Here is a 20,097-nt window from a genome sequence, read left to right as displayed (position 1 = left end):
TCCTGGAGCCGCACCTGTCCTCCCTTGATCCAGGGCCCAGGGTCCCCAGGAGAACACCTCTGAGTGTAAAGAGGCCGCCGAGTGTGAAGTGAGAGGCAGCTCTATGTGGTGGGAAGGCTTTGAAGAAGAGAGACTTGGCCTCGTGTCTCAGCTCTGGCATCTGCCAACTCTATGGCCTGGGCAGTTGCTTCTGGACCTTTTCTGCATCTCATGAAGGGAGCTACAAACCCACCACACTGTTGTGAGGGCCAGTGGGATAAAAGATGTGGAGCTACTCTGTGGATCATAGATGCTATGCAAATGGGAAGAAAGATCAGAGAGGCCAGGCTTTGTGATGGCCTGCGTGGAATTAGTGCACTGGTAAAAGAGGAGTCCTGGGCAGACCTGTTCAATCCTCAGCCCTGTAGCCGGATGTGTGTGCTGGGAGTTTGGAGAGAGAGGATTCCAAAAAAGGGAACATCCCCCCTTGGTGCCCTCCAGCGTTGGGACTTCCTGGGGTGTGCCTGTAGGGGAAGAAGGGCTACTGCCCAGTTTCAGGAGGAAGGGAAGGGAGGGGAGGCCAGGAGAGGGTGGCTGTGATCAGGAGGGCCACAGGGGGCCTGAGCATGGGGGACCCTGCTGGGCTGATGCCAGGACTCAGCGGAGCCAGAGTTTTAAACTGGTTGCTTATAGTTGAGTGTTTAAAGCAGTTTACCCGTGGTGCCAACTGTTCTTGGATGATTTTCCCTAAATGTTTTATGTTTTGTACTTGTGCCCAGAGGCAATTTTATCTGGTGGGGGCACTTCTGTCAATCTGTCACCATAATGATTAGAGGACGGAGGGAGGAGGGGGGAGGGGACGGAATGTGGGGAGGAGGAGCCCTATTCTTCTGCGGGGGCGGGGTTGGTCTGCGCCCTGTCGGGCAGGCAGGCGTATTGTGCGGTGGTCAGTCCCCCTGCCGGACTGAGGGCCCTTGAACCCCTGGATGTGGCTGGGTGGGCGTGGCTGAGTAACAGAGGCTGGCGCCTCTGCCTTCAGGGAGCTTAGGACTGGGTGATGGGTGTCTGTCTGTCTCTCACACACACACACACACACACAGAGGAGGCTTGGGTACAAGCTAACCTAAACCGTGAGTGCTTTCCTACGGGGCACGATTTAGGGCCTTCTGGGAAGATTCTCCATCGTGAAACCTCTCCTCTATCCTAGTACCTGGAGTTGCTCTCCCGTGAGCAGCGCTCTGACTCTCTTCAAATCTCAGGTCAGCCACTTAGGGGCCAGGCCAAGCCCAAGAGAGCAGGGGGCCTAATCGGGAGGTGGGCAAATCGGGTGGTTCCCGATTTGAGGGCTTAGGTGCCGAGGGATGGCTTCTCTGGGGTCAGAACTGGGCCCAGGGCAGCTTCCGGATCACCTGGAGGGTGGAGCTCAAAGGCTGGAACGTCAGCTCTTGGAAGCACAGGCTTGTGTCGTGTTGTTTTGTGGCCAGAACTGTGCCTGGAACACCATCCGTGCAGAGTTAATATTGGTTAGATGAATGAATGAATGAATGAATGAATGAAGGCCTTTGAGGATTCCCAGAGTCAAGGTTTTATTTTGTGAGCAGGAGCTTTTACAATGCAAATGCCTGGGTGAGAGGCAGGACAGGAGGTTGAGTCAGACAGATCCTAATCAGAGTCTCAAGTCTGCAGTGACGGCCTCAGTTTCCTCATCTGTAAAATGGCTTTGCAGAGACTGAATGTGTAGGCTGGGAGTGAGAGGAGAAGGCAGGCAGGAAACCTGAACAGGAATGGGTCTGGAAAGAGGGAAGCAAAATCTCTGAGAACTCTGCGGCCGGCCAGCCTCTCACCTCCTGCTGGCCTGGGGAGCCGGGTCCAGCTCTGCCGGCTCAGTCCTGCAAATGTGACGGATCTAGTGTTCACCAGGCGGGGGTCAGAGTGGAGAAGCAGCTCCTTCAGTGGGACTGTTTATTCCTTCTCATTCTCGGTCAATTCCACTTTACTGTGGATGGGTTTGCAAGAGCCCTCCTTGCCTTTCTAACGAAAGGGATTGAAGTTTGGTAAAGTATCGAGGAAGAAGGGGGATTATTTAGGGGGTGGGGTAGGGGTGACGTGTAAGGAGGCTCACACAGGGCACCACAAGCCTGGGAAAGAGCGTAGAAAGCAGATCACTGAGGATCTATTTTACCCTAGACACACTGGCCCGAGAACTAGAAATCAAACATAATAACTCTCCACATGGTGCTTGAAAACCTTCACTATTTCACCTATTTTCTGCAAAAGCGCTGACAGGTTTTCATGGCAGATGTTATTCTCCATTTTGCAGATCGTAAAACTGAAGACCAGAGAATGGAAGGGGATGTGTGTGTAAGATTGCTTTGTAGATGTCCACCAGTCCCTGGAAATGTGTTTCTGGGCTGAATGGACCATAAAGCTACGAGAACCCAATGGCCATTTGGGAGCTTTGGTCACCAAGAGGCTGGCCCTTCCAAGACTAGTTAGACCTGAACAGCAGGGACAAGGGACAGGGGGACAGTGGGGACAGACTCACCTCTAACTCAGCCACAATGGAGTAGCCACAGATGGATGCGGGGCAGGTGCTGGATCCTAGGAGACACCGAGCAGGGCTGGAGCTAGATGCTGTTAGGGCTGTCACCTGGTCCAACTGTCCCCGCACCCAGGATGGCCTCGTGACTGTGTCACCAGCCATGCAATGTCAGGGAGTCATCCCAACTCTGGGGTCCAGGATTTGGGATCCAGTCAGCATTCTCTACTTGCTGGACGCATGGCCTTAGGCACAAACCTCTGGGTCCTCATCAGCACCATGGAGAGCTCTCCAGGAGAGGGTTTGTGTCAGGAAGGGTGGAAAGGCAAGACCAGAAGGGCCTCTTCTGACCACAAAGATTTGGCTGCTAGATTGCAGGGAAGCACCCCAGAGGGTGCAGCATGTCGAGAAGTGGAATTGAAATGTATCCTGGACAGGACCAGCGATATCATCTGTGGGATCCTTCCGTGAAAAATGAAAATGAGAGGCCCTATGTTCAAAAATGATTAAGGATTGCAGAACAGGGATGGCAGACCACTAAGCAAAGCGCGAGGCCCTCTGAGGGTGGGGCTCTGTGTGACTGCACAGGTCATCCGTCCATGAAGTTAGCCTTGATCTTGGTCCACGGCCAGAGGGGTGGGGCAGAGGGCTCTTAGAATTGAGGAGGGGTTTCTGCTTTTCTTCTTGAAGGGCTTGCATTTGCCCTGCAGGTCCTCAGTTTGTCTGGGGCTGGGAAACACTTTCTTTGCAGATCTACCACCCTGAAGTGGAGTGCTGGAGTGCGGGCAGAGGAATGGGTGGGAGGGGGCTGCTTTTCACTGAGCAGACACAGAGATAAGTCTCCCCACCTCCCACTCAGCACTGCTCCTTCCCCACCCCAAAGGCAGCACAAGGTAATAGTTTTCGACACGTTTCATTGAAATGTAATAAAATGTTTGCATGGCATTATTAGATAAATAAGGGTTGACTTGAGGCAGTACTTACTGGGAAGTGTGACATGAAAATTCATTTAATATGAAAGAACGTGGAAGCTTAAGTTTATGGTAATGGATTGATTGCAGATAGTATCTAATAACTCCATATAAATATATTTCAATCACAATACCCGTCAGGGTGGTCCTCAGCTCCCTAGGCTGTGAGGCGATTGTAGTATGCCCGACCTCCTCATTTCCAGGCCAGATTAGAATTAATTAATTGCTAGTATTGTGACATTACTTTTGTAATTAAGACCTCCATAATTTTCAGTGGCAGTGAGAATGAGAAGTGTTTATTATTGTCTCAGCTGAGACTGGGGAAGTAGAGAAGCAGAAAAATAATAGAGAAATCTAGAGAGGGAGAATGTATGATTTCATTCTCTGTGTCTGGAGTTTTCCGTCTTGCCTGCAGAGTGGGGAGCCCCAGACAAGAGGCAGGGTCTCAGGGCCGCACAGGGGCAGAGGTTCTGGCACCTGCATGGAAGGTCAAGGGCGACGTCTGTCTCAGAATTGCTGATCCCAGGAGGCAGGGCCCAGGGAGCCGGCTGAGTGAGGGGGCTCCAGCGTGGAGCTGTGGCTGAGACCAGGCCAGAAAAGCAGGGACCAAAGGTGGGTCATGGTTGATGCATCTGTGACACTCCCCTTCCTCCCTTGATAAACTGTGAAATCCATTTGTCCTTGGCTGAGATAAACTCAGTGAGGCTGTCACTTCTGGGCATCTGTGGAGGGGCTGGGGGAGGGCGAAGGGATGGGCCGTGCATGTCTAAGGCCCATATGCTGGCCTGTCTCCCACTACATGACCCTGGGAGTTTGCGTTTCTTTCTGCCTTTTACTTTCCTGGGAAGAAAATGGAAATAATTTCCTTTGAAACGTGACATTTCCTAATCCGTCGCCCGGCCTGGCTGACAGCAGGATTAGTGTGCTCGGGCTGCCAGGTCTGGCTGGCCATGTGCCCGTGCCTCCTGAGGGGCCGAGGTGGCCGGTGCCGGCCCCCTCCCCCGGCTCTTCTCCCACCCCAGTCTGGTCTCAGCTGCCCCTGCCCTTGCACATCAGAAACTGGTGCGCTGGAAGCCCACGCCCTTTCCTGACGTGTGTGTGTGTGTGTGTGTGTGTGTGTGTGTGTGTGTGTGTGTGTGTGTGTGTGTGTGTGTATTGAGGGCATGGGAAGTTTCACCCACCAGAAGCTATTAGTCTTGTCATCGGAAAGGATGAGGATTCCAGGACCTGGAGAAGTGGGTTCAGGTCTGGGCTCTGCATGACCAGCTCTGTCCCCTCTCTGGGCTGTAGACTGCTTGTCTTGGAAATGAGAGAATGACGGAGCATTGCTTTTGATTGTGTCTACCCCTCTGTTTCTGGCAGTCTCTGATTATCTAGTCTTTGTCAAAGCTCTTTTGTTGGAAACAAGGGCCGAGAAAACAACGGGACATCGGTAGTAGTTAACTCGTGAGGCGTCCTCCAGGGGGAGGGGCTGATTCTGCTGTCGTCCCTCTGCTCCTGTCCTGTAAGCTGCCCGTGGTTGGTGGCTTTGCACGCGTAGCCTCTCCGTTGGGGTGCCTGGCAGACAGCCCCTCGGCCCCTCCCACCACCAGGGCCATGCGAACTAGGATGCAGGATGTCAAACCTCGTGACGACCTGACAAGTAGATAGTCTTCCTCCTGTGTAAGATGAAGAACTGGAGGATCAGAGAGGTTAAGTGACCTGCTCAAGTCATTAATTCAAGCAAATTTGAATCCAGGCAACCCAACTCCAAGTCCCCTGCCCCCCTCCGGCTGCCTGTCACATGTCACATATGAGCTATTTTCCCCACCCTGTACCCCGTGCCGTGCTAAGTCCGTGAACTCTGAGAATTGAGCTGCCAGCCCTAGGCTATCTTGGCCAAGTGTGTAATTTTTATGTTTTTTGCGGGAGGCATTGGGGCACTTTCTGGGGGGTGTCTAGCCCCTCTGCTTCACATTCTGTGTCAGGTAGTGTGAACTCTAAGACTGGGACCTTTGGAGGTGTCTCCAGACGCAGAATGCCTGGTCCCCAGGCTGCGTCCACAGATCAAGTTGAGCGCTAAACATTCAACTTAGACAACCGCCAGAGAAAACTGCACAAGGAGATCTAAATCATTTTGCTGAGGTGGAATTTTCTGGAGCAAGTTACTGGAAATCTCTTCTCCGGCCTTTGAGACCAAGAGAGGAAGCAGAGGGAACCCAGGGGTGGATTAGCAAGGGAAGGAGGGAGACGGTGAAGCGTGGCCAGGAGAGCTCTCACCTGGGAGCCCTGGATGCCTCTGGGGTAGAGTTTTTCCCTCCTCTAGAGCCCAGTTTCTACATCAGTGAATCAGACACTTGGCTTGGGTCTGAGATTCTGGGGTTTCCCTGAAGCGCTTTCAGGCCAGTGGGGGGAGGAGAGGGATTCTGCAGGTAGAGTCTCTCCTTCCTCTCACTCCTTATCTACTCTGTGTGCTGACACTGCAACATGTGGTTTGAAAATCGAAGAGTTTTTCATTTAGGAGGCTGGGGTGTTTGTGGTGGAAACTCGGGATGGAAGGTGATGGGTAATTGTTGCTGTAATGGCAGGAGGAAAGAAGTGTACACAGCCGTGTTCAGCCCGGTCCTCCCTTGCCCATCTCCAAGGCAAACAGCCCACAGTCAAGCTCCTTCAGAATTACAGATGGAGAAAAGGCTTCCAGTGCGGGACCCAGGGGTGGAAGGAAGACAGCTTGGTCTTAGAGTACGTTTCTTGGAAACGGTATTTGTTGGAGATTAGAGTAGCGATCCTCAAAACAAAATCCAAACGCCACGTGCTGGGAGAGCTGGGCCCACCTGCACGAGTGAGGTGTGGTCCACTGGGAAAGTCCATCCCCATTCCCGTTGTGGATGGTTACCTGACCTGCTTCTTTTGAGTTCAGGGGGCCTTGTCCCACTCCACATTCTGTCTCTTTCTCCCTTTGTTTTCCTGCTCGTCCTTTCTACTCTGCGTCTTCAGTGTCTCTTTCTTGGTGTCGCTGCCCCTCCCGTTTTTCTCTCCCTCGCTCGCTCTCCCCATCGATCTCCCGACCTCTGCATTAGCATTCGCAACCTCCGGCACCAGCCACTTAGGCCAGAAAGACAGCTCCTTGGAAACACAATTGAAATATTTTTATAAATGACCAGCGGAGTTTGAGTGACATGCCCTTCTTAGGCTAAATAAAATTAAAGTTAAACCTTCTAAAAAATACATGAGCCAAACATCCTCTGCACACTTCATTATGCAAATGAAGCTGTCCGGCGCTGCACAAATTAGCCCTCCTTCTGAAATTCGCTGCTGCCTCTTCCCTTTCCTTTGCTTTCCTCTCTTTTTTTTTTTCCCTCTGGGTTTTGAGAGAAATGGCTTTGTGATTTTAGGCCGACAGCTGGAGTCTGGGGGGAGAAGCAGGAGGCTGGAGGGTGGGAGGGTCAACGTATTCCTTTTGCTTTCCTCTTTGTCCCCTTTCTCCCCTCTCTTTGGCGGGTAGGCGGTGAGAAAACAATGAGCCCACGATGACTCCTCACCCTCTCTTTCAAATTGCTTTGCGGGGTCTGGCCAGGAGAGGTCAGCCTGGTGTTGGGAATGGGGCTCCCCAGAGTGGGGTGCTCAGCCATCTCTCAGTCTGGGGGCTGTGGGAGCCTGCAGCCCCAGGGATGGACTGGCTGATGGACGACAGACCCCCTGCCACACCAGGTCCGGGCACTCCTTCCCCAGGGCCTCAGGCATAATAAGGGTTCCCATCGCCCGAATCCTGGATGACAACTGGAAAATTTGAGCAGAGGCTAGATGTGGCATCTCCTCTGTGTCCAGCCCGCAGTGATTCATGCAGGTGGGAGAGGGTCACACTGAATTGGGTAGATTGGCCTCCCAAGGCCCGATGACCAAGTCAGGTAGGGAAGACTGTGGTCCTTAGTCTCTTCCCTCCACATGTACTGCTGCACCATTGGAATAACTTATTTGCTGGCGTCCCCTTAAAGGGAAAAACACCAGAGAAGGGGAACAGAATAAATCACAGCATTTAGATGTGTCTTAGGGGGTTTCATGTTTCATGCCACAGGTATGGGGACGGAGAGCAGAGTAGGCGTGGTGACTTGGCCCTAGAGCAGGCCCCGCTTCAATGCTCTTCTCCAGGCAGCAGCACCAAGGGCAGGGCACCGAAAGAAGGGGAAAAGCGATGCGGGGGCAGAAAGAGCCACTGAGACAAATGTAACCTGATGCTCCTGCATCCCCAGATATGGTCCTGCCCTGACCCTATGGATGTGAGGTAGCACGTGGCCTTACATCCAGCCAGCTTGCTGTTCATCCCTACGTGGTTAATCCACTCTGGACTTGTAGGAAGGAGTCTGAATTCCAGATGCCCGTCTCCCAGCGATTTCGGATTAGTACATGGGATGGTAGGTGATCTCGCCCCACCTGTGCTCTTTCTGAATTTAGCTGGAGAAGGAGGTGAGGGTGGCAGAGGGAGAGGGAGAGACGAGAGTAACTCAGATGAGTAGGCTGTTGAGGATATGCAGGCAGATGGCAGCCTTCCTTTCCATTCCAGCCTCCCTAGTCTAGACCCTCCTCCCCTTAAACTTAATTTACTCCCACTCTGAGCCACTCTTCCCCGGTTGCTGGTGAGATTCCTATTCTGACTCCCTAGTTCTCATCAGTCACTTTCTTGCTCAAAAACTTTAAATGTCCAGCCTGGCACCATCAAACATTTATTGAGTGTCTGCCATGTGCCTGGCATTGGGAAGTTGGGGGAAGGGGGCACAGGGAGGCATGCCCCTGCCCTTGTGGAGTTTAGAATCTAGTAGGGAAGCCACCTGGGTGAGTGGAAGGAGCTGGAGAGAAGTGCAGATGCTGCAGAGGCCTATGGTTATCTTGACTTGCTGTTCAAGGTTGTTCCTTAGCAGTATCAGTACCACCTGGCGAGGAACGCAAATTCTCAGGCCCCACTGAAACCGTGCCCCATGGGGTTAAAAAACCCATCCTGAAACCATGCCCCATAGGGTTAACAGAAACTGGGGACAAACAGAAATTCTTGAGCTTGTCCTACAGAACAGCAGGTAAGGGAACAGATTGTTAAAACCCCCTCCACTTGTAAACTGCCTTCACTGCCCAGGCTCATCTTGGTTATTTTTTGACTCCTTGACCACCCATATAGATAACGCCTCTGATGTTATTGGTCACTATAGTAACTGGGGGGCTTAAGTTGTTTTCCAAGAACTTGGAGTCGGCTTCTGTCCAATTCAAGCCAGTGTTGGGACCACCACCCCTAAAACTGGGCCTGCGCAGGTGTTTGATGAATGACCTTTTGACATCAGAGGGCTGAAAATTCCATCCGCAGGTATAAGTGCCTCCATTTTTGAACATGCACCCCATGAAGGAGCATGTAACTCATACACCTGTGCAGAACCCCGATTACCTCACCTTTCCCCCACCCCCAATCCCCCTTCTCACACCTAAGACCACCCTGCTTCTTTGTCCCATAAATATCTCAAGCCCCTCGCCTTTGGGGAAGCAGATCTGAGCTTCGTTCTCCCGTCTCCTCACCTGGCTGCCTTGTGAATAAACCTTTCTCTGCTGCCAACCTCTGGGTTTGCAGCATCTGGCTTGCTGCACCTCAGGCAAACGAACCTGGTTTGGTAACACCACATCAGACCTACTGAATCCCAGTCTCTGGGGGCCAAACCCAGGAGCCTGCAGGTTAAGGTGTGAGAAGCTGTTGTAACCAATGGGACAGTAGTGGAAGTGCCACTCTCGGGGAGCCCAGTGATTCCGAGTGGTTGGTTTCTTTTTCCTTCTGTTAATATTTATCAGGTGGCAGATGCATGGAATTGAGTTAATCATACCATGCAGTATGAGGTAATTGTCATCATTCATCTGTGGAAGGCCCCTATTTTGTTTTGTTTCATAATTTCTTTCCATCTCACCCCATCTTTACCTCCGTATCTCCAATAGATATCATATATACATATACATATATACATATATATGTGTATACACACACGTGTATACAGATCTCAACACACACACACACACATATACATTTTGGTCTGTTTCGTTTTCCTCTGTTTTTCGTATTAGTTCATGCTGCCGTACATACATCTGTTTCGCTACTTCTGAATGGTGCATAGTTGTTCACACTATTGCACCCAATAAATGTTGTTTTTGATTCCCTAGTGATGGACACCCAGGCGGCCTCAGTTCCTTGCTGTGATGAACGATTTCAAGCATGTCCTCTTACGGGTGTCTCGGTACCTACCCAGGGGAGAGCTTGCTGGCCATGTTCAGTTTCACTTAGAACTGCCAGATGACTCCCGAGATCAGCTCCATCACCGCACTCTCCCACCAGCAGTGCCTGTGGGCTCCTGTTTCCCCACGTCTTTTCCGACACTTGGTGTTATCTGGCTTTCTAATTGTTGCCAGGCTGACGGGTTTACAGGGGACTTCACTGGTTTTTGCATTTCTCTGATTACTGTGCAGATGTACATCTCTTCATGTACCTGTTATAGGGAAGGACTTTGCAGATTTCACCTTATGTGAATTGCCTAGTCATCTTTTTTTGCCCTTTTTCAGTTGTTTCTGCTTTTTTCCTTGATGATTTGAAGGAATTCAACTATATAAGATATATACTAGATATACACATATTCTCTATTTTAGTTGTTGCAATATTGTCTCCTGGCTGGTCATCTCACTGTTAACTTGTCTTTCTGTTCTGTCAGTGAACAGACAGTTTTAATTTTATTCTAGTCAAATGCATCATTTCTCTGTTGCCTTATGGTTTGAGTCTTTTGGGGTCTTATTAAAGAAATCTTCCCACACCAAGGTCACAAAGATACTCTTTTTATATTTTCTCCATTAGTTTTGTAGTTTTACAGATCACATTTAGGGTCCTAATCCTCTGGAATGCAAGTTTTTGTATAGTAGAAGGAGAGATTTAAAGTTGTTTTTCATTTAAATGGTAAACCCATCTTCCCAGCACTACCCACTAAGCAAACCATCTTTCTCCCCAGTGGTTTGTGATTTCACCATATCATATGCCCATTCTAATACACACAGAAACACATAACATATATATATATATTTTTTTCTTTTTTTCCCTGAGTTCTCTCTTCTGTTTCATTGGTATGTTAGTTCCTGTGCCAGTGCTACAGTTTTCTTTTTAAAAAATGATTACTGTAGTCATTAGGACTGTTCACAAATAGTGAAGTTCTCTTCTCTTTCAGGAAAGTGGTAGGATTGCATTTCCTTGTCCACCTGGAGTTTGATGTGGCTGTATGACTAGATTTGGACAATGAAATGTGAGCGTGACATGTGTCACTTTTGTGAGGCAGCTTTCAGAGCCAGTGTGTAAGTCATCATGTTCCCTTCCCCCTACTATGACAAACTGCAATGTTCCAGCCAGGTAGGTGCTGTCAGCTTGGATCTTCCAGGCAACCCTCGATGGACATGCAACATGATGGCACTTGGAGGTTTTTGTTTCTGCAGCAAAATATAGCCTGTCCTGACAAAAACAATGACCACGGCTGTACCGTTTCCAAAAGCTGGTAGAACATGTCCCTCCTTTCTGTTCTTCTTTTAAATTTTACTTAGTTCTCTGTGGCTTTTGGTTCTTCCATTTTATAATTTGTTTGTCAATCTTCTAAGAAATTCCAGCTGGAAAAAATTCACCAATACAAGAAGTTTTGAGCAAGAGTATGACAAAAGAGGGAGGGGTTTATGCTGCTGAAATGCAAAGAGATTTAGTTTTCACAACAAGCATCATCTTCTGAAGCACAAGTATTTGTACCCCATCTCCAACATACTCCACTGACCTTGACTCATTCCAACCTCTTGTCATCTTTCTGGCTCATTTTGTCACCATCTTCCCTTCTTTTTTTCATTCTCTCTCGCCCTCTCTTTTATGTGAATAACTACATTCCTTTTAAATCTCATTCAGAATGGCTTTATCTAAAATTTTGGTGCCACTGTCACTTGGGCCTTCGGGGGGTTCACCTTTTATTCCACGTTTATCAAGAGAATCTTCTAAACAGTGACAGTTTTTCCCTAAGAGGAATTCTGATGCCAGCTGTTAAGCTAATACAAAGTGATCCACTTTGTTACAAATAAAAGATGCTGGGAAAAATTAGATAGCTGTTGGAGGTGGGAAGAGACATACATCTAAATATATGTCTGAATGTATACAGACATACATTCAGATACATATATTATAAAAGAAGAATAAATTTCATATGGATTAAGAAGTTAACTACAGAAGTTAACTGTAGGGGGAGCAAAATGAGCAAAGAGGGTCAAAAGGTACGAACTTCCAGTTATAAAATAAATATGTCCTGGGGACGGAATTACAGCATGGTGACTATAGTTCATAATCCTGTATTGCGTATTTGAAATTTGCTGAGAGTAGATCTTAAAAGTTCTCATAACAAGAAAAAAATTGTATAAGGGAACCCTCTTGCAGTGTTGGTGGGAATGTAAATTGGCACAGCCACTATGGAGAACAATATGGAGGTTCCTTAAAAAACTAAAAATAGAACTACCATATGACCCAGCAATCCCACTACAGGGTATATACCCTGAGAAAACCATAATTCAAAAAGAGTCATGTACCACAATGTTCATTGCAGCTCTATTTACAATAGCCAGGACATGGAAGCAACCCAAGTGTCCATTGACAGATGAATGGATAAAGAAGATGTGGCACATATATACAATGGAATATTACTCAGCCATAAAAAGAAACAAAATTGAGTTATCTGTAGTGAGGTGGATGGACCTAGAGACTGTCATACAGAGTGAAGTAAGTCAGAAAGAGAAAAACAAATACCGTATGCTAACACATATATATGGAATCTAAAAAAAACCCAAAAAACAGAAAAAAAACAACTGGTTCTGAAGAACCTAGGGACAGGACAGGAGTAAAGACGCAAACATAGAGAATGGACTTGAGGACATGGGGAGGGGGAAGGGTAAGCTGGGATAAAGTGAGAGAGTGGCATGGACATATATACACTACCAAATGTAAAATAGATAGCTAGTGGGAAGCAGCCGCATAGGACAGGGAGATCAGATCGGTGCTTTGTGTCCACCTAGAGGGGTGGGATAGGGAGGGTGGGAGGGAGATGCAAGAGGGAGGGGATATGGGGATATATGTATATGTATGGCTCACTTTGTTATACAGCAGAAACTAACACACCACTGTAAGGCAATTATACTCCAATAAAGATGTTAAAAAAAAGAAAAAAATTGTATAACTATGTATGGTGATGGATGTTAACTAAACTTGTGGTGACCATTTAGCAATATATACAAATATCGAATCATTATGTTGTACACCTGAAACTAATGTAATGTTACATGTCAATTATACCTCAATAAAAAAGAAGTTAACTGTAAAAATTAAATCATAGAAAAATAGAATAAATATCTGATTTCTGTTTCTAACCTTAAAACTAATGGAAGAAGTCATACACACACAAACTGACAGACTTAACTCTAGTACATAAAAACATAAAACTCCTAAATACCCAGACACTATAAGCAGAATTTAAGGTCAATCAACAAATTTAGAGACATTTCTTATAAACATGACAGGAAAAAATTTGTAACTTTCTTTCTTTTTTTTTTTGGCTGCGTTGGGTCTCCGTTGCTGCGTGCTGGCTTTCTGTAGTTGCGGCGAGCAGGGGCTACTCTTCGTTGTGGTGCGCGAGCTTCTCTCATTGCGGTGACTTCTTTTGTTGTGGAGCACGGGCTCTAGGTATGTGAGCTTCAGTTGTTGTGGCACGTAGGCTCAGTAGTTGTGACTCACGGGCTCTAGAGCGCAGGCTCAGTAGTTGTGGCGCACGGGCTTGGTTGCTTTGCGGCATGTGGGATCTTCCCGGAACAGGGATCGAACCCTTGTCTCCTGCGTTGGCAGGCGGATTCTTAACCACTGCGCCACCAGGGAAGTCCCTGTAACTGTTTTTTGAAAAAAATTTTTAATTGAAGTATAGTTGATTTACAATGTTTCAGGTGTACAGCAAAGTGATTCAGTTATATATGTACATATATATTTTTTAATATATATACATAATATATATATTCTTTTTCAGATTCTCTTCCTTTATAAGTTATTACAAGATATTGAATATAGTTCCCTGTGCTATACAGTAGTAGTATATTTTGTATATAGTAGTGTGTATCTGTTAATCCCAAACTCCTAATTTATCCCTTCCCCACCCTTTCCTTTGGTAACCATAAGTTTGTTTTCTATGTCTATGAGTCTGTTTCTGTTTTTTAAATAAGTTCATTTGTATCATTTTTAAGGATTCCACCTATAAATGATATCATCTGATAAAAATTTGGAACTTTAATAAAGTGTTCATCAAGTCAAGAAACCCCAGTAACCTTGGGGTTTTCATTGTCATTTATATGGTAAGCCAACTTTCCCAGCACTACTCACTAAGCAAACCACCTTTGTCCCCAGTGCTTTATGATTTCACCATATCATATGCCCAGTCTAATTCACATATAACACATATATATGTATATGTATATGTATATTTCTGGGTTCTCTCTTCTGTTTCATTGGTATGTTAGTTCCTGTGCCAGTGCTACAGTTTTCTTTTTTAAAAATGATTATTGTAGTCATTAGGACTGTTCACAAATAGTGAAGTTCTCTTCTCTTTCAAGAAAATGGTAGAATTGTGTTTCCCTGTCCACCTGGAGTTCAATGTGCCTATATGACTACATTCGGACAATGAAATGTGAACCTAAGTGACACGTCACTTCTGGGAGGCAACCTTCAGAAAGAAGGCAATCATAGAATTAGGCAGTTCCCTAAGGAGGAAGAAAAATAACGAAATAACTAAATATACAGAAAAGATACTGAGCTTCATTCATAATAATCTAAAAACGAATGTTTAACAATCCTGCTGGAATTTTATTTAAGATTGTATTGAGTTTATAGATTGATTTGGGGAAATTTTTCTCCATTGATTTAGGTCTTCTATTTTACCCCTATTCATTTATAATTTTCCTTTGTTCTTTTTTTTAAAAAATATTTATTTATTTATTTGGTTGCGTCAGGTCTTAGTTGCAGCATGAGGAATCTTTAGTTACGGCATGTGGGATCTAGTTCCCTGACCAGGGATTGAACCCAGGCCCCCTGCATTGGGAGCGTGGAGTCTTAACCGCTGGACCACCAGGGAAGTCCCTATAATTTTTCTTTGTAAAAGTACTTTGAATTTTTAGGTAGGTTAATTGCCAGATGCTTTATGGTGTGGATTGATTCGATGACTAACAACTGATTTCTATTTGCTTACTGAGGGAGGTGGGTCCTGCCACCTGCCCTGGAGCAAAAGATGGGTCAGCCTCCTTTCCTTTTCCAGTTTGGTCCCCACTGCCGGCTGCTGAGCCCTGAGCTGCTGGAGTGCAGGGAGGGAGGCTGAGGACGGGAGAAGAGCTTACCTGAATGATGCTGTCAGAAGGTGGCTGCGGTGATTTTGTACTACATCAATGTAGCTCAGCTAGAATTCAGTTTCCCAGAATTTCCTTCCCTGAGTGGTTCTGGATTAGGCTTGACCACAAGAGAAATTTGGGCAAGATTTGGAAGACAAAAGGAAAGCAGCAGCCGTTGTGCTGGGAAGGCTGGTGCAGGGACGCAGGTGCCACATAGCTCCCACGTATTGTCAGTGATCTACTGGTGGCCACATTAGGGTCAGGTTGCAGCTCCCCCGGCGTCTCCCGCTCAGCTTCTCTGAGTCCTGGGCCAGGCGTGCGTGTGGCTGTGTGACCGGAGGCTCCAGCTCCTCCTGCAGCTGGTCAAGGTTGGAGGCGCAGAGAGACAGGTCTGCCCTTGCCCTCCCTTGCTTCATGACCTATAGTGACCTCAGGCTCAACATCAGATAGCAGACCCCTTCACCAGCTAACACAATTGTGTGGAGTCTAATCCCTATAATAAGTCCCTTTTTCGTCTTACTCAGAGCAGCTCCACTTTCCTGAGGAAACCTAACTGGCACAATGGCCCTGTGCTCTCTGGGCCGAACAGATGTTTGAAGCAGACTCATTCTCTTGTGGATTCCTCAGAGGCTCCTCTCTGACTGCAGTGCCCTTACACGGGCCATCCTCCAGCTTTCATCCCCTCGCTAGAGCTCCCCGTTTTTAATCTAGGGGGTGTCTACTCGATATTGGAGTTCTGTTGCCCTCCCAGGTGCCCCTTGTGTAGGACACAAAATGGCTCCAGAATAGCTCTCACGGGAGCCACTTCTGGTCCAGGGAAATGCAGAAGCACCGTTTGTCTCTGACAGATCCTAGGGGCGCAGGCCTTCCCACCCCAGAAGCAGACCTCCTCTGCCATCAAAGCAACTCATGGGCCTGGCTCTCTTGCTCCTTAATATCCTGGCAGGAGCTAAACACCAGTCCCCTGGGCCCCTCAAGCCACAGGGCACCCTTATCAAGCTCCTTTGCAAGTCCCTCTGGTTGGGTCCCTCTTTCCACTGCTCCTGCCTGGGTAAAGGGGGCGAACACTTATAGCAATTCTTCCCGAGAAAACTGCTTCTCAAACTCATCCCCCCAGGCCCATGTGCTACACCGTTTGCATCCTCTTTGTGGACTGAAGAGGCTTCTAACTGGTTTTTGAACATCTACTCTGCCATTTCTACTGGTATGTTGGCATTTATTGTGTCATGGTGCCTCAGCCAAAATTTCCATGGACTACCCTGTCGAGAATGGAGGAAGTTCTTCTCCCAGATGGAGATTCTTGCAGAGGAAGGGGTCCATCCCGCTATCCAGGCCTGCAGGGTTAGTTTATAAGGCCCCCTTCCCTTTTCTTTCCCTGGGGAACTTACCAGAAAGAGCAGCCTTGCTGGTCTCCAGGGCTGGCTCTTGGGGGGAATCCTAGAGCCCCAGAATGTCATAGCTGGAAGGTGCCACAGAGGTTATTAGTCCTACTCCTTCATTTTATGGGCTCAGGGAGGGGAGGCAACCTGCTCATAGAGATGCAGTGAGTTCCAGCCATGGCTGGATCCAGATCCAGACCTCCTTTGTCTGAAGTAGCCACGTTCTGGACCCAGCAGGCTCTTAAAATCAAGTACATACCAGCTCACCTACCCCCTAACGAGAACCGAGTGTGTGCTGGGGTTGGTCAGGAGGTGCATGGGGAGGCTGGCCTCCAGCAGGTGGTTGCCATGGCATCCAACAGAGCTTCAATGCATTCTCCTGCCTGGGATGAGGCCAGAGGGTTCAGTCAGCCCTTGGTTCATGGGGATGGGGGTGGGACTGGAGCCAAGCCGTTGGGGATCTGGGCTAGTGAGAGGACATCAGCAACCTCAAAGTACAGTCCAAAGGCTGCACCACACCTGGTTTTGTGTGCCTGCCCATTGCTTATGGCTGCCAGACTGGGCTGACGATTACTCAGGAGGCAAATCCTGGGCTCCCCTGTGAGGGCTGGGCCTCTGCTCCTCTTCAGGCATGGTTGGGCATCCAGGATACACCAGTTCCCTCCTCCAGCTCTAGGAGGAGGACAGTCCCTTCCCCAGAGAACGGAGGCTCTGAACAGCCTTGGCTGTGGACCGAACATTCTCTTGGAGTCAACAAGGGCAGAGGTGGTACTTGACAAAGCTGTGAGGAGAGCAGTATTGCTGCTCTGAGCACTGGGATTGTTTACGTGTACAGGTCATTTTAATTCTGAAAATGATTCTAAGAGAGTGTGCTACTGAGACTCAGAGTAAGACACTAGCCCAGGGTCAAACATCCAGCTAGTAAGTAACAACCCCATAGAGGTGATATCGAATTATTCCTCTACCAGCAAAACAAACAGAGAAACAAAACTGTGTCCCTACACTTTTTCCTACACAGGGATTTAGAACCTTTTGGTCTTTGAACAGCTGTTAGGTGAAAAATGGTGTCATAATGTTAACATTTCTCTTATTACAGGTGAGGGCCACTGTCTCTTCTGTGTTTGAGAAGCATCTCCTTTGCCCAATTTCTCATTGATTTATAGATGTTCTCTCTCCTTCCAGAAAATTAACTGCTTGTGATATGGTTTAAAAATTGTTTTTTCCAGTTTGTCATTTGTTGTTTGGCTTCGTTTATAATGTTTCCCACCCCACCAGCCTCAAACTAGGTAAATTTGATTTTTATGTGGTCAAATTAGTCAACTTTTTGAAAGTTTTGGGTCTTATTTAGAAAGGTCTATCCTACTTCAAATTGTATTTGTAAAATTCTCCCACTTTTTCTAGAACGTTATAGTTTTATTTTGTAAAAGTGTAAATATTTGATTATTCTTGAGTTGCTTTTGGTGTGAGGTGTGAGATGGGGATCCAGTGATCCAATTTTACTTTTTTTCTTTCTCAAATGGCTGCCCAGTTGCCTAAATGACATTTATTTTAAAATTCTATCCTCTACCCTTTGAAAGGGTGTCTTTGGGTCTCTTCGGTTCCATTGATTTGTCCATCTGTTCACACCATGTCCTATGGTGTTTTAACTATTACAGCTTTGTCATTTCACAATGTGTTTTAATATCTGGTAAGGCTGGTCCTGCTTCTACCACTCATTACTCTTCTTCAAAAAACACGTTTTCTAGTAGTTCTTGCTTATTTAATTCTAGAGGTTATTATTTATTTCAGAATCCTCTTTTAAGTCCTCCCCCTTCAAACACCCAAGCAAACATAAACAAACAAACAAAATTTAAAAAGCAAATTCCAACTCTGTTGGTATTTGGGGGCAACATTATATTGAATCTATACATTAACATAAGGGGAGTTTTCATATTTTTTGACACTGATCTTCATATACCAGTCTTCTACTGGTGCTTCATACTGTTTTCAGGGTTTTTTCCTCCTAGATTGTCTGCATTCCTTGGTTTAATTCTCTGTATCTGATCGTCTTCCATTGCTATTATGAATGGATTTTTCTTCCATTATCTCTTCTCTGTTGTTTGTACATATATTTTGGTATGTTAATTTTATAACCAGCCAACTTAATCAACTTTCTTATTGTTTGTAACATTTTTAGTCGATTATTTTGAATTTTCCAAATAATCAAATAATCACATCAACTGAAAATGATGCTAATTTTACCTTCTCCTTTCTAATTCTTACACCACTGGAACACTGTAAAGTAGTGGTAGCAATGTTGTATGTCTTTGTCTTGTTCTTGACCTTTATGAGAATGCTTGCAGTGTTTCCACACTAAACATTTTTGTGGTTATTGCCCAAGCATATCTTTTATCATATTAAGGAAGTATCCATCCATTGTTATTTTATAAGACAGTTTACAAAAATCAAGCATGGGTACGAGCTTCTCAAATGTCTTTTCAGCTTCTATGAGAATGATCTATGAGATTTTTTTTTCTTTTGATCTATTAATATACTGAATTACAAAATGATTTTTTGATAATCAGTCATTTTTGAATTCCTGGAGTAAACTCTACTTTATTATTTTTTTAATGTGCTGCTGACTTCTGTTTTCTAATATAGCTTTTATTGTGATATTCACAAGTTATGTGGGCTATAGTTTCTTTATGTGCTCTTTGTCAGGTTTTGATTTTGCTGTTATACTACTTTTATAAATGTAACCAAGCAGGACCCTATGGGGCCTTCCCAGAATAGACCCCCACTATGTCCTCTGTCTGCCTTCTGTCTGTAAAAAAAAAACTTTAGTCAAAGAATAAATTTAATCAGAGAAGTAAAAAAATGTAGAAAGAAAGGAAAACAGTCAAGCAAGACAAAGGAATAATACTTTAGCCATTAAACAAAGTCAAGGACCTTTAGTTCTTCCTCAAGGACTATAGATAATATTCTGAGCCATGTCCCTTGAGCTGTTTTGCAGATACTGAACCCCACCAGGTAGAAGAAGTTAACTGTATGCTGCCCACAAGCACGTAGACCCCAGATAGGTTGGAACCAGAAGGTTGATGATGCTGACTCCCACTTACCTCACCACCAACCAATCAGAAGAATGTCCACCAGCTGATCACGCACTGCTCCTTAAACACTATAAGACTCCTCACTGCCCCCTCCACGGTGCGTCACACAGTCTTGAGGGCCCTAGCCCCCGTGGCCTCCTTTGCCTGGCAAAGCAGTAAAAGCTACTCTTTTCTACTTTACCCAAGACTCTGTCTCTGCATTTCTTTTTTTTAAAGAACACAGTTTTTTTTTTTAATTAATTAATTTTTATTTTTGGCTGCCTTGGGTCTTCTTTGCTGCGCGCCGGGGGGCTACTCTTCGTTGCGGTGCACGGGTTCTAGGCGCACGGACTTCAGTAGTTATGGTGCATGGACTCAGTAGTTGTGGCTCTCGGGCTCTAGAGCGCAGGCTCAGTAGTTGTGGCACATGGGCTTAGTTGCTCCACGTCATGTGGGATCTTCCCGGACCAGGGCTCAAACCCGTGTCCCCTGCATTGGCAGGCGGATTCTTAACCACTGCACCATCAGGGAAGTCCCTGTCTCCGCATTTCTATTTGGTACTGGTGAACAGAGGCCAAGTTTTGGCAACATAAAGAATAATTGTAAGTTTTCTTCTTTTTGTATACTCCAAAGGAGTTTATAAAGCATCAGAATTACCCGTTTCTTAAAGATTTGTTAAAATTCTTCTGTGACACTACCTGGGCTTGGTGCTCTTTTGACTTTAGTTTAACTTTAGTCTT

The 20,097-nt window shown here is 46.5% G+C and overlaps 1 long non-coding RNA gene across 12 annotated transcripts in view; it reads left to right on the top strand.

Annotated features, from left to right (window-relative positions):
* Nucleotides 1-20,097, top strand: part of LOC309604815 — a 338,151-nt gene that overhangs the window by 135,009 nt on the left and 183,045 nt on the right. The window contains exon 1 of one of the 12 annotated variants that reach the window (XR_014231079.1): nucleotides 12,800-13,228. The exons of the other annotated variants lie outside the window; for them this stretch is intronic. This is a non-coding gene — a long non-coding RNA (uncharacterized lncRNA). Of the gene's footprint in view, nucleotides 1-12,799; nucleotides 13,229-20,097 lie in introns of those variants that run through there. 12 annotated transcript variants of the gene reach the window in all.

The sequence above is a fragment of the Balaenoptera borealis genome, assembly GCF_965194805.1.
Source record: "Balaenoptera borealis genome assembly, chromosome: 11".
Lineage (NCBI taxonomy): Eukaryota > Metazoa > Chordata > Mammalia > Artiodactyla > Balaenopteridae > Balaenoptera > Balaenoptera borealis.
This window is presented reverse-complemented; position numbering and strand designations above follow the sequence as displayed.